The 5,640-nt window shown below is 53.9% G+C and overlaps 1 long non-coding RNA gene across 1 annotated transcript; it reads right to left on the bottom strand.

The window, feature by feature from the left end:
• Window positions 1–2,765: 2,765 nt before the first annotated feature.
• On the bottom strand, window positions 2,766–4,122 carry LOC119979664. Its single transcript, XR_005463764.1, has 2 exons — window positions 3,978–4,122; window positions 2,766–3,366 (listed from the first exon to the last, which is right to left on the bottom strand). It is a non-coding gene; the product is annotated as an uncharacterized LOC119979664 (long non-coding RNA).
• Window positions 4,123–5,640: the final 1,518 nt, after the last annotated feature.

Raw genomic sequence — 5,640 nt, 5'->3', positions numbered from 1 at the left:
GGTTTGGGGAGAGTTGTAAGGAGAGGGGTTTGGGGAGAGTTGTGAGGAGAGGGGTTTGGGGAGAGTTATGAGGAGAGGGGTTTGGGGAGAGTTGTGAGGAGAGGGGTTTGGGGAGAGTTATGAGGAGAGGGGTTTGGGGAGAGTTGTGAGGTGGGGTTTGGGGAGAGTTGTGAGGTGGGGTTGGGGAGAGTGTGTGAGGAGAGGGGTTTGGGGGAGAGTTTGTGAGGAGAGGGGGTTGGGGGAGATTTGTGAGGTGGGGTTTGGGGAGAGTTGTGAGGAGGGGTTGAGGGAGAGTTGTGAGGAGAGAGGTTTGGGGAGAGTTGTGAGGAGAGAGGTTTGGGGAGAGTTGTGAGGTGGGGGGTTTGGGGAGAGTTGTGAGGAGAGGGGTTTGGGGGAGAGTTGTGAGGTGGGGTTTGGGGAGAGTTGTGAGGTGGGGGGTTTGAGGAGATTTGTAAGGGAGGGGTTTGGGGAGTGTTGTAAGGGAGGGGGGGTTTGGGGAGAGTTGTGAGGAGAGGGGTTTGGGGAGAGTTGTGAGGAGAGGGGTTTGGGGAGGAGTTGTGGGAGAGGGGTTTGGGAGAGTTGTGGAGAGAGGGGTTTTGGGGAGAGTTGTGAGGTGGGGTTTGGGGAGAGTTGTGAGGTGGGGGGTTTGGGGAAAGTTGTGAGGTGGGGTTTGGGTGAGTGTTGTAAGGAGGGGGATTTGGGGAGAGTTGTGAGGAGAGGGGTTTTGGGAGAGACGTGTGAGGAGAGGGGTTTGGGGAGAGTTGTGAGGTGGGGTTTGGGGGAGAGTTGTGAGGTGGGGTTGTGGGGAGAGTTGTGAGGTGGGGTTTGGGGAGAGTTGTGAGGAGAGGGTTTTGGGAGAGTTGTGAGGAGAGGGGTTTGGGAGAGTTGTGAGGTGGGGTTTGGGGAGAGTTGAGGTGGGGGCTTTGGGGAAAGTTGTGAGGAGAGGGGTTTGGGGAGAGTTGTGAGGTGGGGTTTGGGGAGAGTTGTGAGGAGAGGGGTTTGGGGGGAGAGTTGTAAGGAGGGGGGTTTGGGGAAAGTTGTGAGGAGAGGGGTTTGGGAGAGTTGTGAGGAGAGGGGTTTGGGAGAGTTGTGAGGAGAGGGTTTGGGGAGAGTTGAGGTGGGGGTTTGGGGAAAGTTGTGAGGAGAGGGGTTTGGGGAGAGTTGTGAGGAGGGGTTTGGGGAGAGTTGTGAGGAGAGGGGTTTGGGAAAGTTGTGAGGAGATCGGTTTGGGGAGAGTTGTGAGGAGAGGGGTTTGGGGAGAGTTGAGGTGGGGTGTTTGGGGAGAGTTGTGAGGAGAGGGGTTTGGGGAGAGTTGAGGTGGGGGTTTGGGGAGAGTTGTGAGGAGAGGGGTTTGGGGAGGTTGTGAGGAGAGGGGTTTGGAGAGAGTTGTGAGGAGAGGGGTTTGGAGAGAGTTGTGAGGAGAGGGGTTTGGAGAGAGTTGTGAGGAGAGGGGTTTGGGGAGAGTTGTGAGGAGAGGGGTTTGGGGAAAGTTGTGAGGAGAGGGGGTTGGGGGAGAGTTGTGAGGAGAGGGGTTTGGGGGAGTTGAGGTGGGGGGCTTTGGGGAAAGTTGTGAAGGGAGGGATTGGGGAGATTCTGAGGCAGGGGCGATAGTGTGGGGGTCCCCCACCCCCCGGGTGCGGCAGGCAGGGGGCTGGAGGGAAATTATCTCTGCTCTTAATGTTTTGAGGGGAAGGGGGGCGTCCATCAAATCCCCAAAACATCCTCCACTCGACCTCAGCACTTGCACTTCCAAGCTACCCATAGGGTGGGGAGGAGCCAGGACTTGGGACCAGAGATCTCTCTCTCTCTCTCTGTATCCCCCACACACTCCGTCTCTGTGATTCTCTCTTTCATCGAACATAGAACAATAACAGCACAGTGCCGACCACTTATCCTAATCTAAGATCAACCTAACCTCCACCCCTTCAATTTACTGCTGTCCATGTGTCTGTCCAAGAGTCGCATAATCATTCTCTCTCTGTCTCTCTGTCTCTTTCATTCTCTCTCTGTCTTTTTCATTCTCTCTTTCTCTCTGTCTCTTTCATTCTCTCTGTCTCACTCTGTCTTTCATTCTGGAGCTGGTTTAGCACACTGGGCTAAATCGCTGGCTTTTAAAGCAGACCAAGGCAGGCCAGCAGCACGGTTCAATTCCCATACCAGCCGCCCTGAACTGGCGCCGGAATGTGGCGATTAGGGGCTTTTCACAGTAACTTCATTTGAAGCCTACTCGTGACAATAAGCGATTTTCATTTCATTCATTCTCTCTGTCTCACTTTGTCTCTCTCTCTGTCTCTTTCATTCTCTCTGTCTCACTCTCACTATGTCTGTCACCCTCTCTGCCCCCTTTTCTCCCCAATTGGGAGAACCTACCTCTCCCTCTTTGCCTCTCCCCCTCCCAGGAATGACTGGAGAGCAATTGGTTACTGATTCCGGCCAATCAATGGAGGTCGGGCGATTCTCCCTCTTCACCCCGCCCCTGACGAGTAAGTAGTAACCTGGACCCCCTCACCCACAGTGATGGGGAACAGACGCTTCCGAGGTTCGGGGGAGGAGGTACGGTCAGGAGGGGCACTGCCCTCAGTGGGTGGGTGGGGGATGAGGGAGTGAGGGAACGGGGGAGTGAGGTAAGGAGGGAGTGATGAAGGAGGGCGACGGTGAGGGAAGGAGGGAGTAAGGGAAGGAGATGAAGGAGGGAGGGACTGAGGGGAGTAAGGGAATGAGGGAGTGCAGGATGGAGGGAAGGAGGGCAGAAGGGTGGGAGAGTAGGGAGTGAGTGGGAAGCTGTGGTGGGGTCGAGGGGGTTGGGATGGGGCAGTGGGGCAAAAGGTACAAAGTCCCCTCATAGATTTGGCTGTTGGCCTATTTAGGGCAATGGAAGGGAGGGAAAGAGAGGAATGGAGGGAGGGAGAGGGACAGGGAGAGAGAAAGGAACAGAGAGAGGGAGGGAGAAAAAGAACAGGGGGAATAGAAAGAGTGAGGGGAGAAAGGGACAGAGGGAGGTCGAGAGAGGAGGAAGTGGGGGAGAGAAATATGGAGCACAAAGAGACAGAGAGGGGGGGAAAGGAGGGAGAGGGAAGGAGAGAGAGAAGAGCACATCCGAAATGCTTAAAAATCAAATTCTAAAACGTAAACCCAATCTACACAGTGACAATCACATCGATATATATATATATATATATACGTATGTATAAAACAAAGGGACATGCGTCCCCTTAACACGAAAACACAAAGTGCTTGGGGACAGGAGAAGAAATTTTCGTCTGTAGATTCTTCGGTGAGAGACGGGGGCAGGGTGGAATCGGGGAGAGGGGGGGAAGATAACGTCCCTCGTCGTTGCTTGGTGACCTCCTCAAGTGAAGAAATAGACTGTGCAGGAGAGAGAAAGACAAGAGAAAGAGTGAGAAATTGCAATAAGAGAGAGAGAGATCAGGCTGAGGCCATTCAGCCCGCTCGAAGACAGCCACCACCCCCCCCCTCCCTCCCTGCCCTTCAATAAGAAGGTGACCAATGTGGCCATTCAGCCCCAGCCTGTCTCGCTCCGTGCTCCAGAGACCTCAGCCTTGAGATCAACATGACACGAGTGGCCTCTGGAGGAAGAATCCCTCCTTGCCTCAGTTGCCGAAATGGCCGCCCTACTCGCACTCCCAGACTGTGAAACAAAGTCCCTTGCGTGTTCGAACCAGCCGGGTTTCGAGACCCGAGGGGCCTCATCAGCCTTCAAAGCCATCTCTCCTAATGGGACCACCCCCTTGTGTCAGGTGTCAATCCTCTGAATCTCTCTCATTCCCTTGAGGCATGGACACCTTCATGGGCCTTGTACAGACAAATTGGCTGATAAATCCCCGCACCGACGCCTGTCCCCCGCCCACCACCATCCCGCTTCCTGTCCTGCCGTGGGACCCCCCCCCCCCCCCGGATACTGCCCACCCTGGTCATTTCCCTTCTCCCACCACCACACCCAGTCCGTTGATACGTACTGATGATTACGATGACAATAATCGCGCAGATTCCACCAAGTATGATCATCATCTGGAAAAAAATGGGCAGGGGGACGCAATCCAGGGATCCAATCATCAAAACAGACTACCGAGAACCCCACACCATGGGAGTGGAACTGGAATGAGATTTGGACCATTGGGATTGGGTAGAGTGGGAGTGACCTGGGAAGCGGTTTGGGTCCATTGGGATTGTGTACAGTGGGAGGTGAACGGGAAGGGGTTTGGGCCATTGGGATTGTGTACAGTTGGAGTGAATGGGAAGGGGGTTTGGGTCCATTGGGATTGTGTACAGTTGGAGTGAATGGGAAGGGGTTTGGCTCCATTGGATTGTTGCTTACAGTGGGAGTGAATGGGAAGGGGTTTGGGCCATTGGGATTGTGTACAGTGGGAGGGAATGGAAGGGGTTTGGGCCCCATTGGGATTGTGTAGAGTGGGAGTGAATGGGAAGGGGTTTGGGCCATTGGGATTGTGTACAGTGGGAAGTGAATGGGAAAGGGGTTTGGGCCCATTGGGATTGTGTACAGTTGGAGTGAATGGGAAGGGGTTTGGGCCCATTGGATTGTGTACAGTGGAGTGAATGGGAAGGGGTTTGGCCCATTGGGATTGTGTACAGTGGGATGAACGGGAAGGGGTTTTGGGTCCATTGGGATTTGTGTACAGTGGGAGTGAATGGGAAGGGGTTTGGATCCATTGGGATTGTGTACAGTGGGAGTGAATGGGAAGGGGTTTGGATCCATTGGGATTGTGTACAGTGGGAGTGAATGGGAAGGGGTTTGGGCCCATTGGGATTGTTGTACAGTGGGAGTGAACGGGAAGAGTGGTTTGGGTCCATTGGGATTGTGTACAGTGGAGTGAACGGGAAGGTGTTGGGGTCCATTGGGATTGGTACAGTGGGAGTGAATGGGAAGGGGTTTGGAATCCATTGGTTGTGTACAGTGGGAGTGAATGGGAAGGGGTCTGGGCCCATGGGATTGGTGTACAGTGGGAGTGAACGGGAAGGGGTTTGGATCCATTGGGATTGTGTACAGTGGGAGTGACGGGAAGGGGTTTGGGTCCATTGGGATTGTGTACAGTGGGAGTGAATGGGAAGGGGTCTGGGCCCATTGGGATTGTGTACAGTGGGAGTGAACAAGAAGGGTTTGGGTTCATTGGGATTGTGCTTTTTAAAAATAGATTTAGAGTATTCAATTATTTTTTTTCCAATGAAGGGGCAATTTATCATGGCCAGTCCACCTAACCTGCACATCTTGGAGTTGTGGGGGTGAGACCCACGCAGACACGGCGTAAATGTGCAAACTCCATACGGACAGTGACCCAGGGCCGGTATCGAACCCTCGTCCTCCACGCTGTGAGGTAGTAGTGGTAACCACTGTGCCACCGTGCCGCCACTCCATTGGGATTGTGTACAATGGGGGAGAATGGGAAAAAGTTTAGCTACATTGGGATTGTGTGAGTGGAAGTGAATGGGAAGGGGTTTGGGTCCATTGGGATTGTGTATAGTGGGGGTGAATGGGGAAGGGGTTTGGGTCCATTGGTTTTGTGTACAGTGGGGGTGAATGCAAAGGGGTTTGGGTCCATTGGGATTGTGTACAGTGGGGGTGAATGGGAAGGGGTTCGGGTCCATTGAGATTGTTACAGTGGG

Source organism: Scyliorhinus canicula, chromosome 16 (assembly GCF_902713615.1).
Source record: "Scyliorhinus canicula chromosome 16, sScyCan1.1, whole genome shotgun sequence".
NCBI lineage: Eukaryota > Metazoa > Chordata > Chondrichthyes > Carcharhiniformes > Scyliorhinidae > Scyliorhinus > Scyliorhinus canicula.
The sequence above is the reverse complement of the archived record's forward strand: the minus strand, read 5'-3'. Positions and strand labels throughout refer to the sequence as shown.